We start from the raw sequence: 25286 nt of genomic DNA on the forward strand, positions 1-25286 counted from the left end.
TGTTACCTGTGAACTTGTTGTATATGGCTTTTATTATGTTGCAGTACATTCCTTCTATACCTAATTTGTTGAGAGTTTTTATTAAGAAAAGATGTTGATTTTTTCAAAATTTTTTCCTGCATCTGTTGAGATGATCATATGAGTTTTATCTTTCATTCTCTTAATGTGGTGTATTAAGTTTATTGGTTTGCATATGCTAAACCAACCTTGCATCTGAGGGATAAATCCCAGTTCATCATGGTGCATGATCCTTTTAATGTGCTGTTGAATTTGGTTTGCTAGTATTGTGTTGAAGATATTTGCATATATGTTTATTAGAGATATTAGCCTGTAATTTTTTTTCTTGTAGTGTCCTTGTCTGTCTTTGGTATAAGAGAAAAGCTGGCCTCACAGAATGATTTTGGAACTGTTCCTCTTTAATTTTCTGCAAGATTTTGAGAAGGATTGGTGTTAATTCTTCTTTAAATGTTTGGTAGGATTGACCATTGAAGCCATGTGCTCCTGGGCTTTTCTTTGCTGGGAGATTTTTGATTACTGTTTGAATGTCCTTACCTGTTATTGGTCTGTTCAAATTTTTTATTTCTTCAAAGATTGAAGAGTTTTTGTAGGTTGTATATTTCTAGGAATTTATTTATTTCTTCTAGGTTATCCAGTTTGTTGGTGTGTAGTTGTTTACAATAGCCTTTTACGATCCTGTGTATTTCTGTGGTATCAGTTGTAATGTTTCCTCTTTCATTTATAATTTTATTTAGATGAGTTTCTTTTTTTCTTAGTCTATCTAAAGGTTTGTCAATTTTGTTTATCTTTTCAAAAAAGTACCTTTTAGTTATGTTGATCTTTTCTATTGTTTTTCTAGTTTCCATTTCATTTATTTCTCCACTATTCTTTATTATTTCCTTCTTTCTGCTAACTTGGATAGGAAGATTGAAATCACATCAAGTATCTTTTCTGACCATAGTGGTATGTTTTTCAAAGCCTCTTAGGAACATTTCATCTCACAGCTTTTCCTTTGAAGTTATTTGGTCTGCTCTTTCTTTGCTCTGTCTGTTATCATCATCTCAGGCAGTTGAGATGTTGAACAATTGCCACTGATTGTTTTTGAGAAATGCCTCTAGAGAAAAACCTGTTTGCACTGGGAGAGCCCTGAGTTAGGCCGGTCACATAAAGACAAGCACTGTGAGTAATGGTTCCAGGGAACTACCAGTCAGGTCAAAGAATGGCATTTTTCTGGGAATGGTGCTTTTAGGATGCATGAAATCTCTACTGCCCCTCTCCCTGAGTGGTTGATAGCCTGCTAGTTTTCATCTTGATTGCAGGGCTGTTCATTTGCAACATTATTACATGGCTGTTCTTACTGAGAGTCACTCAATTTTTTTAAATGAATGTTTTTTGGATTGCTGTAAGCTTTGGTTAATTTCCAAAATATGAATTCTAAATTTAGTATTGATTCTGAAACCTATTATTGATTCTGAATTCAGAAAATTTTGATTCTGACTATTTTTGCCTACATTTTTGTTACTTTTATGAAGAATCAGATGTTTGAAGGTCCTAACTGCATCATGCTCTCTGACTAATACTATTGGTTCTTACATTTTATTCATTTTATTTATTTTTTATTGCAACATAGTAGATTGTACATATCTGTGGGATGCAGAGTTGAATATCAATAACTGTGTGCAATATGTTGTGCTCAAATCAGAATAATTAGTATATTCAACATTATACAGTGTAATCATTTTTTGCATCCCTTTATTAATTCCTCCCTACCCCCACTCCACATCCTCCTTTCCCACCTCTGGTAACCTCAGTTCTGTTCTCTCCTTTTGAAAGCTCAATGTATTATTGTGATTGTTGTATCTTTCTTTTAAAATTTATTTGTTCATTTTTTAGCTCCCACTTATGAGTGAGGACATACACTTTTCTCTTCCTGTGCCTGGCTTAATTCACTTAACATGATTTTCTGTAAGTTCATCTCTGCTGCTGTGAATGGCAGAATTTCATTCTTTATTTATGGCTGAGTAGCATTCCATTGTGTACATATACTACATTTTCCTTACCCAGTCTTCTGACGATGGACATTTAGGTGGGTTCCAACTCTTGGCTATTGTAAATAGAGCGGCAGTAAAACTGGAGGTGCAGATGTCCTTTCAACATGATGATTTACATTCTTTTGGGTATATACCCAGCACTGGAATTGCTGGATCATACAGCAGTTCTATCTGTAGTTGTCTGAGGAAACTCCATACCATTTTCCATAATGGCTGCACCAATTTACAGTCCCACCAACAGCAGTGTAGGAGGGGTCCCCTTTCTCCACATCCTCACCAGCCTTTGTTATTCTCTGTCTTTTTGATCATAGCCAGTCTAATTGGGGTGAGATGATATCTCAATATGGATTTGATTTGCATTTCTCTGATGATTATTGATGTTGAGCATTTTCATGTGTCTGTTGGCAATTTCTATATCTTCCTTTGAGAAATGCCTATTCAGCTCCTCTGCCCATTTTAAAATTTGGCTCCTTTTTTTTTCTTTTCACTGTTAAAGCTGTTTGAATTCTGTGTATGTTCTGGATATTAGTCCCTTGTTGGATGTATAGTTTGCAAATATTTTCACCCATTCTGTAGGTTGTCTTTTCACTTTCTTGTTTCTTTCTCTGTGCAGAAACTTTTTAGCTTGAAATAATCCCACTTGTTTATTTTTCCTTTTGTAGCCTGTGCCTTTGGAGCCATATTCATAAAGTCTTTGCCCATTCCTACTTCCTGAAGTGTTTCCCCTATTTTTGTTTCTAGAAGATTTATAGTTTCAGGACATATATTTAAGTCTTTAATCCATTATGAGTTGGTTTTGGTATATGGTAAAAAGTACAGGTCCAGTTTCATTCTTCTGCATATGGATGTCCAATTTTGCCACCACCATTTATTGAGGAGGCAGTCTTTTCCCTCATGTATGTCCTTGTTGCCTTTGTCATATATCAGTGGGCTGTAAGTCTGTGGGTTGATTTCTGTGTTCTCAATTCTGCTCCTCTGGTCTGAATGTCTATTTTTATGCTAGTACCATGCTGTTTTTGTTACTATAGCTTTGTAGTATAATTTAAAGTCAGATAGTGTTATGCCTCAGGTTTTATTTCTATTTTTTGGCTCAGGATTGCTTTGGCTATTTGGAGTCTTTTGTTGTTCCATTTGAATGTTAGGATTCTTTTTTCTGTTTCTGTGAAGAATGTCATTAGTATTTTGATGCGGATTGAACTGAATCTGTAGATAGCTTTGGGTAGTATGGCCATTTTCACAATGTTAATTCTTTCAATCCAAGAGCATGGAATGTCTTTCCATCTTTTTGTATCCTCTTTAAATTCTTTCAAAAGTGATTTGCAGCTCTCATTGTAGAGATCTTTCACATCCTTGGTTAAATTTATTCCTAAATATTTTATTTCATTTTTGGGGTGGCTATTGTAAATGGGCTTACTTTCTTGATTTCTTTTTCTGCTAGTTCATTTTTGGAGTATAAAAATGAAACTGATTTTTGCTTGTTGATTTTGTATCCTGCAGCTTTAGTGAAGTTGTTTATCAACTTAAGAGATTTTTGGAGAGTCTTTAGGCTCTCTCTATATAGGATCATGTCATCTGCAGACAGGGACAGTTTGACTTCATCTTTTCCTATCTGGATATACTTTCTTTCTTTCTCTTGCCTGATTGCTATGACTAGTACTTCTAGTACTGTTTTAAATAGGAATGGTGAGAGTGGAAAGACTTGTCTTGTTCCCATTATCAAGGGAAAAGCTGAATGGGGAAAAGCTAAAAGTTTTTCAGTGTGATATTGGCAGTGGGTTTGTTGCATATATCTTTTATTGTGTTAAGTTAATTTCCTTCTATACCTAATTTGCTGAGAGTCTTCATCATGAAGGGATGTTTAATTTCGTCAAATGCTTTTTCTGCATCTATTGAGATAATCATATGGTTTTTGTCCTTGATTTTGTTGATGTGGTATATCACATTTGTTGACTTACTTATGTTGAACCATCCTTGCATCCTTATGATGAAACCCACTAGATCATGGCATTTTTTGATGTGTTGCTGTATCTATTAGCTGATATTTATTGAGTAATTTTGCATCTTTGTTCATCATATATATTGGCTTATATATTTCTTTTTTTGTTGTTGTATCTTTGTCTGGTGCTGGCCTCATATAAAGAGTTTGGGAATGAGTTGAGTCATAGAATGGCCTTTGTTTTAATTTTCTGGAATATTTTGAAGAGAATTTGTATTAATTCTTCTTTAAAGGTTTGGTAGAATTCAGCAGTGAAGCCAGCCAGTCCTGGGCTTTACGTTGTTGGGATACTCGTGATTACTCCTCCAATCTGGTTGCTTGTAATTGGTCTGTTTAGGTTTTCTATGTCTTCTTGTTTCAGTCTTGGTAGTTTGTATGTGTATGGAAATGTATCCATTTACTCAAGGTTTTCATTTTTGTTAGCATTTAGTTGTTGATAATAATCTCCTGATTTTTGTTATTTGGGTCTTCTGTCTTCTTTTTTTAAGTTACCCTTTCTAATGGTTTTTCTATTTTGTTTATCTTCTTGAAAAACTAACTTTTTGTTTCATTGCTGTTTTGTATAATTTGGGGGGTTTCAATTTCACTCAGTTCTGCTCTGATTTTAATTATTTCTTTCCATCTACTAATTTTGGGATTGTACTGTTCTTTTTTTTGGTTGTTTGAAGTGTTGAGTTAGATTGCTTATTTGAAATCTTTGAATTCTTTTGATGTAAGTGTTTATTGCAGCATCCCACAAGTTTTGGAATGATGTGTCTTTATTTTTATTAGTTTTGAGATATTTTTTGATTTCCTTTTTAATTTCTCTTTGGACCCAAGAGTCATTGAGGAGCATGCTGTTTAAGTTCAATGTGTTTGTATAGCTTCCAGAGTTTCACTCGTTATTGATTTCTAGTTTTAATCTCTTGTGGTCTGAAAAGATACTTGAAATGATTTCAATTTCTTAAAAATTTGTTGACACTTGATTTGCGACCTAACATGTGGTCTATCCTGAAAAACTTTCCATGTATAGGTGAGATGAACTTATATTCCATCCTTGTTGGATAGAATGTTCTATAGCTATCTGCCAAGTCCAATTGGCTGAGGTGTGGTTTAAATCTGAACTTTTTCTGTTGATTTCTTGCTTAGATGATCTGTCCAATGTTGAGAGATTGGTGTTCAGGTCCCCAACTCTTGCTGTTTTGGGGTGTATCTCTTCCCTTAGGTATAACAGTGTTTGCTTATATATTTGGATGCTCTGATATTGGGTGCATATATATTTATGATTGTCATATCTTCTTGCTGCATAGACCACTTTATCATTATATAGTGGCTTTCTTTGTCTCTTTTTATAATTTTTGGCTTGAATTCTAATTTATCTGATATAAGAATAGCTACTCTTGGTTGTTTTTGATTTCCATTTGTGTGGTATATCTTTTTCCATCCCTTCCCTCTTAGTATGTGTTTCTTTACAGGTGAGGTGAGTCTCTTGTAGAAAGCATATAGTTGAGTGTGGCTTTCTAATTCAATCAGCCTGTCTGTTTCTTTTGAGTGGGGAATTTCATTTATCTACGTTTAGGGTTGTTACTGAAAGGTATTGTCTTTCTTCTGGCATTTTATAGATTTTCATTTGGATGTTTTAAATATTTTTTTGTTTCTTCCTCTCCATTTTATTGTTTGTCTTTGGCGTTTGTTGGCTTTTGGAGGTGGTAAGATACAATTTCTTTCTCTTTCTCACTTGCATTTTTGTTCTACTAGAAGGTTTTGTTCTTTCTTCTGTATTCATGCTAATGATTATCATTTTTTGGTTTCTAGGTGGAGTACTCCCTTGAAGATTTCTTGTAGGGCTAGTCTTGTGGTTATGGACTCTCATATTTTTTGTTTGTCTGAGAAATACACTATTTCCCCTTCATTTCTGAAAGATAGCCTTGCTGGGTATAGTATTCTTGGCTGGCAATTTCTTTCTTTTAGTATTTTGAGTATATCATTCCATTCTCTTCTGGCCTGTAGAATTTCTATTGAGAAGTCTGCTATTTGGTCTGATAGGGACTCCCTCATAGGTAGCTTGACACTTTTATCTTGCTGTCTTTTGGATTTTCTCTTTGTCTTTGAGTTTTTCCAGTTTGACTATAATGTGCATTGGAGAGAAACTTTTTATATTGAATCTGTTTGGGGATCTTTGAGCCTCCTGAATCTGAATCTGTGTCTCTCCCTATACCTGGGAAGTTTTCTGCTACTATTTCACTGACCTCAATGCCTTTTCCTTTCTTCTCTTTTTTTTGAATATCCATGATTCAGATGTTTGTGTGCTTAAGGTTGTCTGCTATCTCTGTTAGATTTTCCTCATGTTTAAAAATCCTTTTTTTCTGTCCACCTGAGTTGAGGATACTGTCTTCCAGATCAGAAATTCTTTCTTCTGCTTGTTCTGGTCTGCTGCTTAAACTCTCGGTTGTGTTATGTCATTGGATGACTCCAGTTCCATGAATTTGGCTACATTCTTTTTGAAGTGTTAATCTCTTTGGAAATTTCCCCCTTCATATCCTGGATAGTTTTGCCCATTTTTTTTGTGTGTGTGTTGTCTAACTTTGTCTTCTTGTATCTCATTGAGTTTCCTCAGAATTCCCTTTCAGTCACTTCAAGGGTTTCCTGCTCTGTTAGGTCTGGTACTTCAGAGTTATTGTATCCCATTGGTAGACTCATTTTTTTTTTTTTTTTTAAATATTTCTAGCATATCTATGTTGATGTCTGGTCATCTGGTAGAGCAGTTTCTTCTTCTATTACTTTCTTTCTTTAGGCTCTGCTGGTGCCTCTCCTCATGTCAATACAATTGAGTGTTTGGCAGTCCACCTGCACAGTGCCAGTGGCTGCTGTGGCCACTGCTCTGGTAGCAGGCCACCCTTGCAGAGGCAGTGGTTGTGGAGGTGGTTTTGGTGGGCTGCCTGTGTGGCAGTGGTGGCTCCAATGGCAGTAGGCTGCTCACACAACAATTGTGGCTGCCTGGTGGCACCAGTGGTGATAGTGACTGCAGCTGTAGCAGTAGCAGCAGCTGCCTGCTTGGTTGCAGTGGCAGCTGCACAGCTATGGTGTCTATGGCCACAGCAGGGTTACCTTGTGCTGGCAGCAGTGGTGTCCGTGGCTACAATGCCTCCTTTGCATCTGTGGGATCTGCAGTGGCAGCAGAGTTACCTGGTGGGGACAGCAGTGGCACTGCCAGGTGCAACTACCTCCCTCATGTCTGCAGTGTTCTTGGCAACATTAGGGATACCTCACAACAGTGGCAGTGGTGTGGTCAGCTGCAACTGCCTCCCTGGCATCTGTGGTGTCCTTAGCTATGTTCTTGGCGGCAGTGAGGTTACCTTGTGATGGTGGCTGTGATGCTAGAAGCTGCAGCCATATCTATAGAGTCTGCACCATCCTTGGCTGCAGTGGGATTACCTTTTCGGGGCAGCAGCAGCATTGGTGGCTGCAACTGCCTCCCTTGTACCTGCAGTGTCCTTGGTGGCAGCGGGGTTAACTTATTGTGGTGGCAATGGCAGCAGTAGTTGTAGCTACCTCCCTCAAGTCTACAAGTGGCAGGCCACCCACAGGACTGTTGCTCTGCAGGGAGCTTCTCTGTGATGGGCAACAGTTCTGGGACCACACAATGACTCCAGCAACTGTGGCAACAGTGGTGGTGGGCTCTTTTCAATCTTTTGCTGCAGGAGGAACATGCCTTGGGCACCTCTAGTCGGGCATCTTCCCAGAAGTACTGTTGGCTTTTACATTTTGGACCTTGCTCCATTCTGAGTTAATTATTGTGCATGTTGTGAGACAAGGGTTGATGGATTTTTTTCATCCATATTGCTATCTAGTTGACTTTGAATTTATATATATGTATATATCAACTTTATTGAGGTATAAGTTATATAAAATAAAATAAACCCATTTTACATGTCCAGTTTGATGATACAGATTAATCCATTAATTTAACCACTATCATACAGAGGGTGTCCATTACCCCAGAAAGGTCCCTTGTGTCCCTTTGCAGTGAATCCTACGTCCGGTTACAGGCAGCCACTGATTTGCTTTCTAATTTTTCTTGTTCTGGAATTCTTTCATACGAATGGAATCAGAAAGTATATACTTTTTTATGTGAGTATGGCTTTTGTTCAGCATTCATCTTGAAATTGGTCCTTTTTGTTGAGTTTATTAATATTTTATTTTTTTATTACTGCTGAGTATTTCAGCATATAAATATTTCATTATTTATGTACTAACTTACCAGTTGGTTGACTTTTGATTTGTTTCAAGTTTGGGCTGTTATTAATAAATCTCCTATAAATATTCATATACAGGTTTTTATGTAGTCACTCACAAAGTGTTGCTGGCTCATATAATAAATAGTGTGACCAACCATCCTTGTTTGTCTGGGATTGTACCTGAGTTAGAACGTCTCATGTCCTAGGAAATCTCTCAGTCCTGAAAAAATTGAGACACTTGGCCATACTAGTAAAGTGTATTTTGACTTTTCAAGAAACTGCCAAACTGTCTTCCAAGGTAGTGGCAACATTTTGCATTTCCATGAGGAATGAATGAGAATTCCATTTACTCCTAATCCAGGAAAACACAAAGCACTGCAAGTTTTTGTTTTGTTTTGCTTTTAAATAAAAGCCACTCTGGCAGGTCTACAGTGCTATGTTATTACAGTTTTAATTTGCATTCCATTGAGGAGTAATTATTTTAAGCATCTTTGCTTGCTACTCATTTGCATATTTTTTGTGAAGTGTTTTTTCAAATGTTTTGCCTACTTAAAAAAGGTGGATTTCTTCCAATTATTGACTTGTAACAATTTTTATGTATTCTTAATAGAAGTCTTTTGTTAGATATGTGTATTGCAAGTATTTTCTTATTTGTGTCTTTTGTTTTATTAATTGTGTTTTTCAGAGAACAGAATTTTCAATTTTAATAAACTTCTAGTGTTTTATTTTTAAAATTTTGGTTAGTGTTTTTTTTTTTCCCTTATTCGAGAATGTTTCCTACCCTGAAGTTGGATATATACACTCCTGTGCTTTATTCTAGGTGTTTTATAGTTTAGCACTCATCTTTAAGTTTATGATACATTTCTAGCTAACTTTGTGTATGGTGTTAGTTAGGCTTAATGCCATTGGTTTCTATGGATAACTCATTGTTCAGCATCCAGTCTCGATGAAAAGACTACTTTTCCTCCATTGAATTTTCTTGGCAATTTTGTCGAAGGTCAGTTGGCCTTTTATGTTTGTATCTATTTTTTCTCTCTATTTTCTTCCATTCATCTACATCTCTATGATCAAAACAATACCATAATGTCTTGCTGATTGTAGCTTTGAAGTTATGTTATGTATATTCCCCAGCTGTGTTCTCCTTTTAAAAAATTGCTCTGGGTATTCTAAATTCTTTGCCTTTCTTTATAGATTTGAAAATAAAAGTGGAAATTTCTACTTCACATATGCTGACATTTAGACTGAGGTTGCATTAAATATATAGAATAATTTGCTGACATTATTAAACTGTCTGTCACCTTAACAATTTTGAGTCTTTCAGTACATAAACATGGCATAGTTCTCCAATCATTCCAATCTTCTTTATTTTCAGTCAGAAAAATATTTTGTATTTATCAGCATTTAGGTTTTTCATAAATTTGGATAAATTTATCCCTACATACTTCATGGTTTTCAACACTATTAAAAATACGTTTTTTAAATTTCTATTTCCAGTTGTACATTGCTAATACAGAGAAACTCATTTCATCTTTAAATATTGGCATTGTGTCCTGTGACTTTTCTAAAACTTTTTATTTGTTCGTTTATCATTTTAAAGGTAAGCAAAGACATGTCTTCTCTAAACGAAGTCTTTTATTACTTTATTTAAAATATATATGCCTTTTATTAAATATATTTTACTGTGTAATTGTACTGGATAGAAACTCCAAAAAAGTTATGAATAGAAGTAGTAAATGCAGACATTATTGCCTTTTCTTGATTTTAGGAAGAAATATTTTAGAATTTTACCATTAAGTATGCTGTTAGCTATCAGTTTTTTAAGATTTATTTAGTTAGGTTGAGGAAAATTTCTCCTATTCCTAGTTTTCTGAATTTTTAAAAAATCACAAATACTGTATTTTTAACGTGATATTTTTTCTGTATTTATTGAGATGACAACTTAATTATTTCCTTTATTATGTAAATATAGTCAATTGCATTGATTGGTTTCTAAATTTTAAACCAACTTTGTATACCCAGAATAAACCTCACTTTTTCATAATATGTCATCCTTTTTACCTATTTTTGTGTTAAATTTGCTAATGCTATGTCAAACATTTTTTATATAAGAGAAATATTGGTGTGTATTTTTCTTTTGTTGTAATATCTGTTTATGGTATTCGTTTCAGTATACTTTGTCTTCATAAAAAAATTGGGAAGACTTCCTCCCTTCCCTATGTCCTGAAAGAATTTAAATAAACTTGGTATTATTGTTTCTTCCAGTTTTTGAGAGAACAAATGACTAAAGACATGAAGGCCTTTAGTTTTCTTTGGGAAAACATTTATTATTATTATTTATTTTTATTGATTATACATATTCAGGAGGGACACCAAGCCATCAGCACCTATGTCCAAGATGTGATGATCAGATCAATTTTTTTTTTTTTTTTTGTCTTTTTCGTGACTGGCGCTCAGCCAGTGAGTGCACCGGCCATTCCTATATAGGATCCGAACCCGCGGTGGGAGCGTCGCCGCGCTTCCAGCACTGCACTCTCCCGAGTGCGCCACGGGATCGGCCCATGATCAGATCAATACTAACAGCATACCCACCACCTCAAATTGCAATTATGCCTTGTGTCCTCCATCCAACCTCTCCCCAAGCCCACCTTTGCCCTCCCCCCGAACAACCTTAGTTTTGTTCTTTCCCTTTGCAAGTCCAGCGTATCAGTGTGGTCTTTCTTTCCTTCCTTCTTTCTCTTTGCTCCAACTTATGAGTGAGGACATGTGGTATTTTTTCCTCTACACCTGGCTTATTTCACTTAAAATAATTTTCTCCAAGCTCATCCATGTTGCTGCAAATGGCAGAGTTTCATTCTTTTTCATGGCCAAATAGTATTCCACTGTGTATACATACCACATTTCCCTTACCCAGTCATCTGTCGATGGACATTTAGGTTGGTTCCATATCCTGGCTACTGTAAGTAGAGCAACAATGAATATAGGAGTGCATGTATTCCTTCGACATGATGATTTCCATTCCCCTGGGTATATACCTAGTAGTGGAATTGCTGAATCATATGGCAGTTCTATCTGTAGTTGTTTGAGAAACCTCCATATTGTTTTCCATAGTGGCTGTACTTATTTACAGTCCTACCAACAGTGTAGGAGAGTTCCCCAATCTCTGTATCCTCACCAGCATTTGTTACTCTGTCTTTTTGATTATGACCAGTCTAACTGGGGTGAGTGGATATCTCAGTGTGGTTTTGATTTGCATTTGCCTGATGATTAGTGATGTTGAGCATTTTTTCAAGTACCTGTTAGCCATTTGTATGTTTTTTTTCCAAAAAATGTCTATTTCTACAACAAGAACTACGAATCACTATTGAAAGAAATTAAAGAAGACACAAAAAGGTGAAAAGACATTCCATGCTCTTGGATTGGAAGAATCAACATTGTGAAAATGTCCGTACTACCCAAAGCTATCTGCAGATTCAATGCAATCCCCATCAAAATACTAATGACATTTTTCACATAAATATAATAAACAACACTAACATTTATATGGAAGAACAAAAGACCCTGAATAGCCAAAGCAATCCTGAGGGAAAAAAAAATAAATAAATAAAATAAAAAATAAAGCAAGAGGCATAACACTACCTGACTTCAAAGTATACTATAAAGCTGTAGTAACCAAAACAGCATCATTCTGGCATAAAAATAGACACATGGACCAATGGAACAGAATAGAGAACCCAGAAATCAACCCATAAACTTGCAACCAACTGATCTGGCAAAAGGTTTTAATTACAGTGCAATATCTTAAGTAGTTATAGACCTATTGGTATTTTCATTTCTACTGTGTTATTTTTTTAAATTTGTGTCTTTCAACAAATTTGTCCAATTTATCTCATTTGTTGAATTTATTGGTATTACATCCTCTATTTTAGTCCTAATATTTGTAATTTGTGTTTTCTTTTTCTTTCAGTTCAACTAGTCTTGTAAGGATTTTATGAGTTTCATTAATATTTTCAGAAAAACAACGGTTCCTTTTTGATGTTGTGGAGTTTTATTTGTTCTTTTTCTATTTCACTGATTTTCAATCTTATTTTTATTATTTCCTTCTTTCTATTCATTTTGGGCTTAAATCACTCTTTTTATATTAGCCTTTTAAGTTAAAAGCCAAGATAATTGATTCTGAATATTTCTTTCCAATTTAAGCAGTTACATCAATACATTTCTCTCTAAGATCTGTTTAAGTTACAGCCCACATAATTTGACATGTTGTGTTTTTATTATTATTCAGTTCAAAACATTTTCTAATTTCCCTTGTGATATTTTTTGACTTAGTAGATACTTAGAAGGGTGTTATTTTCTAAATATTCAGGGAGTTTCTAGAGATCATTATGTGATTGATTTCTAATTTAATGCCATTATGATTAAATACCACACTGTGTACAATTTTCATACTTGTAAATTTGTTGAGGCATTTTAAATATTGCTCAGCATATGATCTATATCGAGGAATGTTTCATGTGCATTTGAAATGAATACGTACTCTATAGTTCTAGGGTGCAGTGCTCTCTGAACGTCAATTAGAGTAAACTGATTGATAGTGTTGTTCAAATATTCCACAGCATTACCGATTTTCTGACTGCTGTTCTATCAATTACTAAAAGTAATGTTGAAATCTCTGAACATGTTTTGGACTTTTCTATTCTTCCTTTTCATTCTTTAATTATTGCTTTATATATTTTGAACCTCTGTCATTAGGTGCACACACATTTAGCCACTTTTTATCCTTTGTATGACCATTTTAACGATGTCTACTTTTCCTGATATTAATAGAGCCAATTCAGATTTCTTATGCTTATTTGTGCTGATATCTTCTTTCATTTTTTACTTTTAACCTATGTCTTCATATTTGAAGGGTAATTTTTACAGACAGAATAAAATTGGGTTGTAAATTTTATTTAGCCTGATAATGTCTGGCTTTTAGAAGATGTGTTATATTTAATGTAATTATTAATATGGTTAGGTTTAAGTCTGTCATCTTCCTTTTTGTTTTCTCTTTTTCCATATTTTTTTTGTTTCCCTTTTCCTTATGTTTGGCCTTCTTTTAGATAAATTGAATATCTTTTAGTATTGAAATTGGTCACCACTATTGGCTTATTAGCTCCAACTTTAAAAAAATATCTTAAAGTGGTGATCTAGGATTTAGAATGGGCATTTTTAATTTACCACAGTCTACCTAAATAATTTTGTACCATTCCGTACACAATATAAAGATTTTAGAACAGTGCACTACTATTTTCCTCCCCATTCTTCCTACTATTATCGTCATATTTATTTCTACATATGCAATGCACTTCACAAGATGCTATTCTTAATTTTGAGTTAAACAAGCAATTATTTTTGTACAAAACAAAGAGAAGAGTCTTTTATATACATCGCATATTTATCATTTCCATTTCTCTTTCTTTCTTTATGTACATTTTAGTTTCACAGTGGTTTTACTTTCCTGTAGTATAAAGAACTTCATTTGTTGTTTCCTGTAGTGCAGGTGTGCTGGTAATAAATGTTCTCACATTTGTTTTGTGTGAAAATGTCTTTATTTTGTCTTCATCATTAAGTGATATTTTCACTGGAAATTGAATTCTGCTTTGGGTGTTATTTTCTTTCAGTACTTTATTTCATTTCTGGCTTCCGTTGTTTTTAATTATATTTCAAAAACCATTTCCCTTTTTTTTTCTCATGGATATATTATCTTTTTCCATGGCTGAATTAAAAATTTTCCTCTTATCATTGCTTTTTAGGATTGGTTTGGTTTTATTTATTTATTTTTCCTTTCTTTGCATTAATTGAGCTTTGAGAGTTTATTTTTTCAAAAGATTTGAAATACTTTGGGTCATTATTTATTCAAATATTTTTCTGCTCCACCCTCCATTTTGGGGGCTCAAATTTTGACATAAGGTATATTGTTTGATGCTTTCCTACATGTCATTGAGGTCTTGTTTTTAGTTCTTCTTTAAGAATCACTTCACTAGATTTTTCTTTGTTTTTTATAAAACTCTGCTTCAGATATTTTGGTTCCTTTAGTTTTCCATATAAATTTTAAATCACCTTATTCTGTGCAACAAAAGCTGGTAAGATTTTGTTTGTAATTACAAATTACAAATTTGTAGACAAATTGGGAAATCTGTAGACAAATTGGGAAAGAATTAAAATCTTAACAATATTGAGACATACAACCAATTGCAATGATTTTTCTTTCCATTTTTTTTCTTTAATTTCTCTCAGCAATGTGTTGTAATTTTTAAGTGTAAATGTCTTACATGTTTTTCATTAAACTTCATTATAAACTAAGTAATCATTAAACTTATTATAAACTAAGTAGTATATGATTTTCTAACTCATTGTACATGGCATTTTAATTTTCTTTTCTAATTTTTGGAAAATTTGTTTTATGGCTAGTATATGGAAATGCAATTAACTTTCATGTATTACCTTTTATCCTACTCCCTTCTAAATTCACTTAATAGTTCTAGAGTGGTTTTTTGTTGTTGGTGCTGTTGTTCTTGCATTTTTGCAGACTGCTTGGAATATTTTATATACACAATCATCTCATCTGTGAATAATGGCAGTTTTACTATTTCCTCTCCAATCTTTAAGACTTTTACTAATTTTTCTTGGCTTATTGAACTGGGTAGGACCCCCAGTACAATGTTAAATATAAGTTGGAAGAATTAATTTTATTATATTTTTCTCAGACCTCTTTAAGAAAGCAACGAAGATATCACCATTAACTTGATGTTAAGTGTAGGTTTTTGATAGATGTCCTTTATTACATTGAAGAAATTGCCTTCTATTTACTAGTGTTCTGAGAGATTCTCTAATGGATTTTGAATTTTGTCAAATACTTTATCCTACAGGTATTATGCATTCCTTTTCTCATTTTGTTCTGTTAATATGGTGAATTAAAACTGATATTGAAACAATCCACTGATCTTGCTCAGATTTCCCAAGTATTACTTGTTCTCACATGTGTGTGTGTATGTGACTTAGTTGTATACAATTTTATCATGTGTATAGGTTCATGTATCCACTAACAGAGTCAAGATACATAACAGTTTTATCACCACAAGGGTGCCTCCTATTACAGACACAGCTGCCTCTCTCTTACTAGTCTCCTTGTCTTTAACCCTCAGCAACCACTAATCTGTTCTTCATTCAGAAATGTTATATAAATGGAATCATAAGTATTTAACCTATGGGATTGGCAAGTAGCATGTATTGATAGTCTATGCCTTTTTATTGCTGAATATATTATACCACAGTCTGTTTAACTATTCACCTATTGAAGAACATCTGGGCTGTTTCCAGTTCTTGGCTATTATGAACAAAGCTGCTATGAACATTATGTACTGGGGTTCAAGCTGACATATGTTTTCACTTATCTGAGTTAAATACTCAGAAGTGTAATTGCTTGGTCATACAGTAGTTGCATGTTTACTTTTATAAGAAACTTCCAAACTATTTCCCAGAATGGCTGTTACAGGTTGAATTGTGTTCTCCCAAAATTCATATGTTGAAGTCCTCACCCCCAGTACTTCAGAATGTGACCTTATTTGGAGATAAGGTCTTTACAGAGGAAATCAAGTTAAAATGGTGTAGTTAGGGTGGGTCCTAGTCTGCTATGACTGGTATCCTTAATCGGAAGGGGAAATTTGGACACAGAGATATGTATAGGGAGAAGATGATGTGAAGAGACACAAGGAGATGGCCATCTACAAGCCAAGGAGAGAGGCATGGAACAGATTCTTCCCTCGCAGCTCTCAGAAGGAAACAATCACACGGACATCTTGATTTTGCACTCCTAGCTTCTAGAAATGTGAGACAATGAATTTCTGTTGTTTAAGCCACCCAGTTTGTCCTGCTTTATTACAGTAGTCCTAGCAAACTTATACAGGCTGTACCATTTTACAATTTTTACCAGCAATGTATGAGTGATCCAGTTACTTCACATCCTCACCAGAATTTAGTGTTGTCACTATGTTTTTATTTTTGCCATTCTGATAGATGTGTAGTGATATCTCATTGTAATTTTAACTTGTATTTCACTGATGGCTAATGATGTTGAATAGCTTTTAGCGTGCTTAATTACCATCTGTACATTTTCTTCATTGAAATGTTTGTTCATATCTCTGACAATTTTCTCATGTGATTTTTTTCTAATGTTGAGTTTTGAAAGGTCTTTGTATGTTCTAGATACTAGTCTTTTATCAGATAGCTGGTTTGTAAATATTTTCTCCAAATCTGTACCTTAAATTTCATCCTCTTCCTCTAGGCTAGAGGAATTTTTAATTTTGATGATGTCCAGTTTATGAATTATTTTATGGATCATGTTTTTGATCTTAAATCTAAAAATTCATTCCCTAGTCTTAGATCTTGAAGTTTTTTCTATGATTTTTTTCTAAATGTCTTACTGTTTTATGTTTTACATTTAAGTTAATGTTTGTGTGTGAGTTTTCAGTTGAGGCTGTGTGTGTGTGTGCATGTGCATGTATGTGTGCGTGTGTATTTCCAATTGCTCTAACACTATTTGTTGGAAGGGTTATTCTTGCTTCATTGAATTGCTTTTGCATCTTTCTCAAAAATCAGCTGAGCATATGTGTGTGGGTCTATTTCTAAGTTTTCTATTCTGTTTCATTAATCTAGAAAAAAATTCAACTATATGCTACTAACAGGGGGCATACTTTACTTTTATTCTGTTTATTTTTTATTGAAACAATTGATTATACATATTTGTAGGGTATAGAGTTGACTACCGGTATTTGTGTACAATATGTGATGATACAATCAGGATAATTAACATATTCATCATTGCAAAATGCAATCATTCTTTGTGTGCATTAACCAATTTCTTCCTAAATCACAGTTAGTAACCACAGTTCTGTTCTCTTCTTTAGAAAGTTCGACATAGTATTTGTGATCTTTCTTTCTCTTTCTTTTTCTTTGTCTCTCTCGCTAGTTGTGCATAGTGCTAGACATCTATAATTAACAATAATTTATGGTATGTTCTCAAATGGCTAGAAGACAGGAACTCATATGTTCTCATCACAAAGAAATTATACATTTTTGTGATGATGAATATGCTAATTACCTTGATTTGATCATCACACATTGTATACATGTATCGAAATATAACTCTGTACTACATAAATATGTACAATCATATGTGTTAATTAAAAATAAATAAATAAACAAAATGACTGAAACCACACAAAATATAATCTGTGACCAAAATGGAATAAAATTAGAAATTTCTAACAGAATTAAATTTGGTAAACTTACAAATATGTACTTCCAACTGGTTTACCTTATAAGTATCGTGGAGCTACCAGCCTTCTCTTAAGTGGTCACTACCAAAATATGAAGTGTTTTCAGCAATGCCTTAGGCTTGAAGTTTCCCACACACTTTCAAAATAAAACCAGACCCCTTAGTCTGAGCTGTGGAGCTCTATGTTCTTATGTCTTGCCTTTTCTCCTGGGCAGACTTTTTGTGCTATTGCAAGGGAGCAGGGAGTAAGTTCAGCAGCATGCTTTGCTTAGAGTGACACTCTAGCTCTAAAAGCAGAGCTCTGAGTGTGAAGGTAGCCCCCTGGCCTTCTCTTCTCTATTTAACCCTCTTAGTGTGTAACCTCTACCCTTCCATAGAGCTAGGTCAGGTGTGTCCAGGGCAGAGTATACTAAGCCTAGTATGCTTGGAGTAGAGCTATCACCCTATCAGTAGGTATTGGGTGGGAGAAGGAAGACTGGCTTTCTGTAACTGCCCAGAATAGGATTTCTGCAATATGGAACATGGGGTGATGAGTGATGCTGGTGGCCTGCCTCTTTCAGGGTAAAACTGTAGCCCTACAATGGGAGTTCAAATGCCACAAACTCTCATTGTTCTTACCAAGATATAGAAGATTTTCTTAATTCGATGTTTCTCCATTTGCTTTAGGCTCTTAGGACAATTTGTAGATACTTTAAAGGTTTTTTTTTTTTTTTTTTTTAAGATTAATTTCCAGCAGTTGAATGGTTGTTCTGCTGGGGAAAATGTTCACTGTGCTCTCAAACTACCATTCTGGAGGCCTATCCAAGGTTGATTTTTCTCCATATGGATATTCACTTGACCCAGAACGATTTATTCAACAAGCCATTCTTTCTTCAAAGTACTGCAGTGTCTTGTAATAAATCAGACAGCAGTATATGTGGGGATTTGATTCTGGACTCTAAATTTTGTTCCATTAATTAGTTTGCTTATCCTTTTGCCAATACTGCACCTCTTAATTGCTATTTATTTATAATAGAAATTTTTACCTGGTAGTGAATTCCTCCTATGTGCTCCACCTCTACAAAATACTCATTACTTTGGCCCTTTGCATTTTCTTATAAATTTTAAAATCACCTAGTAGATGCTCCAAAAACATGCCAGGATTCTCATTGAAATTTTGTTGGATCTATATTAAGTAGGGGAGATTTCACATCTTTTTTTTTTTTTTTGAGATTTTACATCTTTGCAATATTTAGTCTTCTGATCCATAATATAGTCTCTCCCTCCACTTATTTATGTCTTTACATTTTTTTCAAAATGATAATTTTCAGTGTAAAAATCTTTCATATTTGTTATTAGATCTATTTCTAGGCATTTCATTCCTTTTGCGGTTGTTAAAATATCTGTATCAGTCAGGGTAACCTCTGCCCTGACTGATATATACATATACACACACACACACATATATGTGTGTACATATATACATATATGTGTGTGTATATATATGTGTATCATATATGTACATATATATACTTTCTCTATATCTATCATCTATCTATCTATATAGAGTTTGGCATATGTGAATGTGGGGGGCAAGCATATCTGAATACCACAGGGCAGGCTGACAGGTGGGCTGGAACTCTTAAGCACCAGCTAAATTTGCAGACCATAGGCAGAATGTTTTTTTCTTCAGGGAAACCTCAGTTCAGCTCTTAAGGCATTTTAACCAACTTAATCAGGCTGACCTATGTTATCTAGGATACAGATCCATGTATCTAGGATGTTCTCCTTTACTTAAAGTCAACTGATTATAGATGTTAATCAAATCTACAAAATGCATTCACAGTAACCCCTAGATCAGTGTTTGATTGAATGATTGGGGACTATAGCCCAGCTAAGTGAACACATAGAACTGACCGTTACAATGTCATTAAATATCTTTTTCAGTTGAAATTTTTATTGCTTTGGAACATTCCTAGTGCTACAAAGTGGAGTGGGGGGGAAAGGCGGAGGGGAAGGGAGGTTGGGGGATATTTGGGTGGGGGACATGGGGTACAAAAGTAATTTCTGGTAATGGGTATGCTCCCAGTATGAATCTGGCCCTCACATCATAGGCATGAGGGGTGACAATTAGCTTTGTATGTCATGAATATTCATAATAAAAAAGAAAAAATAATAAATAAATATTTGCAAGATTTAGATTTTAACTGAATAATAATTTTAAAAAAAGAAAAGAAAAATAAATAAATTTTTGTTGCTGAAATAAATTTGATTTTTGTATTTAGATTTGATAAATCCACTTCTTAATTCTAATAGTTTGGCCATAAATCCTTTGGGCTCATTAGGTACTTGCTATGGTTTGAACATGTTCCCTAAATTTCATGTATTGGAAACTTAATCCCCATTGTAACTGTACTAAGAAGTGGACCCTTTAAGAGGAAATTAAGCCATAAGGGCTCGGCCCTTATTAGTGGATTAATGCCCTTATCATGGGAGTGGCCTCCTAATAAAAAGTATGAGTTTGGCCAGATTGTTTCTCTGTCTTTCAGCCTTTCACTTGAATCCAGGCTTATATATCTAAATGTCCACTAAATATCCACACATCTCTCAGATAATTCTCATTTATGTTAAACACTAAAATCATAATCTTCCACCCCAAACTCCCCCCAACACCATCTTCCTATCTTAATGAAAGAAATTCTATCAATTAAGTTGTTAATGAAATAGAGAAAATTATTATTACACTCCGTTCTTTTTCTTACACTCCATCCTTTTTCTTTTCTTTTTTTTTTCTTTTTATTTTTTATTGGTCATGAATATTCGTGGAGTACAAAGCTGCATCACTCATGCCCGTGATGTGATGGCCAGATCCATACTGGCACCATGTCCATTACTGCAAATTGTGATTATACCCCATGTCCCCCACCCACTTAATCCCCGTCCTCCATCCCCATCCCTCTTTCCCCCACTCCACTTTATATCCCTAGGTATGTTCTCTCTCCCTCTGCAAGTCCAAAGCACCACCGCGGTCTTTCTTTCCTTCCTTCTTTCTCTCTTAGCTCCCACTTATGAGAGAGTACATGTGGTATTTTTCCCTCTGTGCCTGACTTATTTCACTCAGCATAATTTTCTCAAAGCTCACCCATGTTGTTGCAAATAACGGAAATTCATTCTGTTTAATGGCAGAGTAGTATTCCATTGTGTATATATACCACATTTTCCTTATTTAGTCATCCATCGATGGACATTAAGGTTGGTGCCATATATTGAGTACTGTAAATAGAGCTGCAATGAACATAGGAGTGCAGGTATCCCTTCGACATGATGATTTCAATTCCTTTGGGCATATACCCAGAAGTGGGATTGCTGGATTGTATGGTAGATTTATCTGTAGTTGTTTGAGAAACCTCCATATTGTTTTCCATAGTGGTTGTACTAATTTACAGTCCTGCCAACAACGTAGGATGGTTCCTTTCTATCCACATCCTTGCCATCATTTGTTATTCTCCATCTTTTTGATTATAGCCAGTCTTACTGGGGTGAGGTGATATCTAAATGAGGTTTTTATTTGCATTTGCCTGATGACTAGTGATGTTGAGCATTTTTTTCATGTACTTGTTGGCCATTTGTATGTCTGCCTTTGAAAAATGTCTATTAAGCTACTTTGCCCATTTTTTAATTGGGTTATTTGTTTTTTTACTATGTAATTGCTTGAGTTCCTTGCATATTCTGGATATTAATCTCTTGTCAAATAAATAGTTAGCAAAAATTTTCTCCCACTCTGTACGTTGTTGTTTCACTCTGTTGATTGTTTCCTTTGCTGTGCAGAAGCTTTTTACTTTGATATAGTCCCATTTGTTTATTTTTTCTTTTGTTGCTTGTCCTTTTGGGCTCTTGTTCATAAAGTCTGTGCCCAGATCTAGTTCCTGAAGTGTTTCACCTATATTTTCCCTTAGTAATTTTACGTTTCAGGTCTTAGGTCTTTAATCCATTTTGAGTTGATTTTAGTATATGGTGAGAGGTGCATGTCTAGTTTCCTACTTCTGCATATGGATATCCAATTTTCCCAGCACCACTTATGTATGTTTTTGTTGCCTTTGTCAATATCAGATTGACCTGAAGGGTGATTTCTGGGTTCTCTATTCTGCTCCACTGGTCCAAGTGTCTATTTTTATGCCAGTTACATGCTATTTTGTTTACTATAGCTTTGTAGTATAATTTGATGTCAGGTAGTGTTATGCCTCTGGCTTTATTTATTTAATTATTTATTTTGCTCAGGATTGCTTTGTCTCTTCAGGGTCTTTAGTTGCTCCATATGAATGTTAAGTTTGTTTTTTCCATTTTTGAGAAGAATGTCATTGGTGTTTTGATGGAGATTGCATTGAATCTGTAGATCACTTTGGGCGGTATTGACATTTTCGCAATGTTAATTCTTCCAACCCAAAAGTATGGATGTCTTTCCATCTTTTTGTGTCTTCTTTAATTTCTTTCATTAGTGGTTTGTAGTTCTCATTGTAGCGATCTTTCACCTTCATACCAAAACCTGTTGGATAGTGCAAAAGCAGTACTAAGAGAGAAGTTTACTGCAATAAATGCTTACATCAAAAGAATGAAAAGACTTCAAATAAATGACCTAACACTATGCCTCAAAGAACTAGAAAAACAACAACAGTCCAATCCTAAAGGTAGTAGATGGAAAGAAAGAATTAAGATTAGAGCAGAACTAAATGCAATAGAGACCTAAAAAATGATACAAAAGATCAACAAAACAAAAAGTTGGTTTTTGAGAAGATAAATAAAATAGACAAACTATTAGCTAGGTTAACAAAAAAAGGAAGAGAGAAGTCCCAAATAACAAAAATCAGAAATGAAAAGGGAGACATTACAACTGATACTACAGAAATATGAAGAATCATCAGAGACTATTATAAACAACTGTATGACAACAAATATGAAAACCTGGAAGATATGGATAAGTTTCGGGACATATACACACTACCCAGGCTAAACCAAGAAGAGACAGAAAACCTGAACAGACCAATAATAAGCTACAAGATTGAAGTGTTAATCAGCAATCTTCCAACAAAGAAAAGTCCAGGTCCAGATGGCTTTACAGCTGAATTCTATCAAACCTTTAAAGAAGAATTAATATCAATTCTTCTCAAACTTTTCCAAAAAAATGAAACAGAAGCCATTCTCCCAAACTCATTCTATGAGGCCCACACAACTCTGATACCATAACTAGATAAAGATACAACAAAAAAAAGAAAATTACAGTCCAATATCATTGATGAACATAGATGCAAAAATCCTCAACAAAATATTAGCAATCAGAATACAGTAATATATTAGAAAAATTATACACTGTGATCAAGTGGGATTCATCTGAGGGATGCAACGATGGTTCAACATATGCAAGTCAATAAATGTGATACACCACATCAACAAACTCAAGGACAAAGACCATATGATTACCTCAATACATGATGAAAAAGCACTTGACAAAATTCAACACCCCTTCATGATAAAGATTCTCAACAAATTAGGTATAGAAGGAAAATATCTCAACACAATAAAAGCCATCTATGACAAGCCCACCACCAATATCATTCTGAATGGGAAAAAAACTGAAGGCTTTTCCCTTAAGAACAGGAACAAAACAAGGATGCTCACTCTCACCACTTCTATTTAACATGGTAGTGGAGGTATTAGCCAGAGCAATCAGGCAAGAGAAGGAAATAAAGGGCATCCAGATTGGAAAACATGAAGTCAAAATGTCCTTATTTGCAGATGACACGATACTATATATAGAAAAACCTAAAGACTCTATTAAGAAAACCCTTAGAACTGGTTAATAATTTCAGTAGCACTGCAGGATATAAAATAAACGCCCCCAAATCAGTTGCATTTATATTCTCCAGTAATGATCTAACAGAAAGAGAAATCAAGAAAGTCCATTTACAACAGTCACATACAAAAAATACACTCCATTGATATCCTACAGCACATCCAGAAAGTCACTAATCTCTCTGATCCATCTATTCTCTATCACCACTGATACTGCTGCACCATCTTCTGTTTTGGACCCTTTCAGAAGCTTTTAATTGGCCTTCTTGTCTTCAATCTTGCTCTCTTTAATTTTCCCTTCATGTAACTGCCAGGGTATCTTTATAAATTATAAGTCTGTCTTATTACTCCTCTGTTTAACGCCCTTAAATTGCTTCTTATTACTTGAAAGATGTATTTCAAACCTCTAAGCTTTTCAGTAATATCCTTTTTTTCTGGAGCATCTTTTTGTATTTCATGTTGCTCTTTTTTGTCCAGTCGAAAACGTCTTTTTCATTTTGCAAGAATGAGTTCAAATGTCAAGTTCTTTGCTCACTCTTCACTAGAATGGAATACTTCTACCATTGTTACCTTACTATGTGCAATATGGCCTTCTATCACAGAAACTTTAAAATTTTATTTTACTTAATTTTACAAATGTCTGTGACACCTACCCATACCCAGGCTAAGAACAATTCAGCGTCAAAAACTCTGGTTTATCTTTGTAGAATTTGGTATTGAACTTGGCACATACTAGACATACAGTCAATGTTTGTTGACTGAGTAAATATAAATTTGAAAAACTACATGCGGTTTGCTATATTTCATTCTTTTATGTTAAAAATCTTATCAATGTTAACAGTCAACCTATTAATCTGATCATTTCCTATCTTTGATCAGAAACAACCTTATTTTGTGAATAGCTGTATTCTGTCTGTAGAGTACTAACTGCTGTAGGCTATGTCTGGTATTTCAGTTAATCAATTAAGCTACCATGGGAATAAGTGAGAGGATAAATGATTTAGACAGAATCTTTTATGTGACATCCCTCACAAGAACTGCTTCTTCATTTTACAATGTAGCAGAGCAGAGACTAAAAACAACCACATAGGGTGATCCTGAGAATAACTGTCTTTAGAAACCCCACAGGCTAAACTCATTGTCTTTCCACAATCTACTCTTTTTTCACATTTTTTTTCCTCATGGTGAGTGATATCACCATTTATGCAATTACAAAATCAAATAACTTAGGGTCACTTAAAAACTTTCATTCTTTCCTTCAGTCTATACCCCCAATCCGTCACTAAATCCTACTGATCTTTTCCCAAAATATATCCCAAATCTGTCCATATCATTTTATTTTTACTGCCACCATCCTTGTCCAAGACATTATCATCTTATAGCATTACAAGTGGTAATTTTTTACCCTAATATTTATTGTAGATTTCATTCTTTGTTGTATCTCACCAATAGACTATAAGCTCCATGAGGGCAATGTATATTTCTGATGCTCTTTCCTTTGGGAACATGTTGCCATCAAATCTGAAAATGGATGCTAATAGTTAATATATTACTTTCTCCCAAGTATTATATTTGCACTTTAACAGTGGCCTATCGGAGATAATGCTTTAGAACAATGGTTCCCAAATGGTGGTCTGTAAAATGCTAGTCGGATATTCCAGGTTAAATAACTGGGGAAGATACAAACCTTATGTCCTTCATAGATAATTTTAATACCCATTTACTATATCAAAGGTCTTAAGACATGCTACAATAAGGAATATAGTTTAACTCTATATAATCCAGCATTTTCCACTTATTTGACCAGAGAACTTCCTTTTCATGGTATATCTATTAATGTCCTGCTGAACGGTGTATTTTGGACACAGTCTATAAAATCACTC

General features: G+C 34.5%; 1 pseudogene; it reads left to right on the forward strand.

The window, feature by feature from the left end:
- The first annotated feature begins 7552 nt into the window (after positions 1 to 7552).
- Positions 7553 to 25286, forward strand: part of LOC134368433 (olfactory receptor 10A7-like) — a 78422-nt pseudogene continuing 60688 nt past the window's right edge.

Source organism: Cynocephalus volans, chromosome X (assembly GCF_027409185.1).
Source record: "Cynocephalus volans isolate mCynVol1 chromosome X, mCynVol1.pri, whole genome shotgun sequence".
In the NCBI taxonomy this organism is placed as follows: Eukaryota; Metazoa; Chordata; class Mammalia; order Dermoptera; family Cynocephalidae; genus Cynocephalus; species Cynocephalus volans.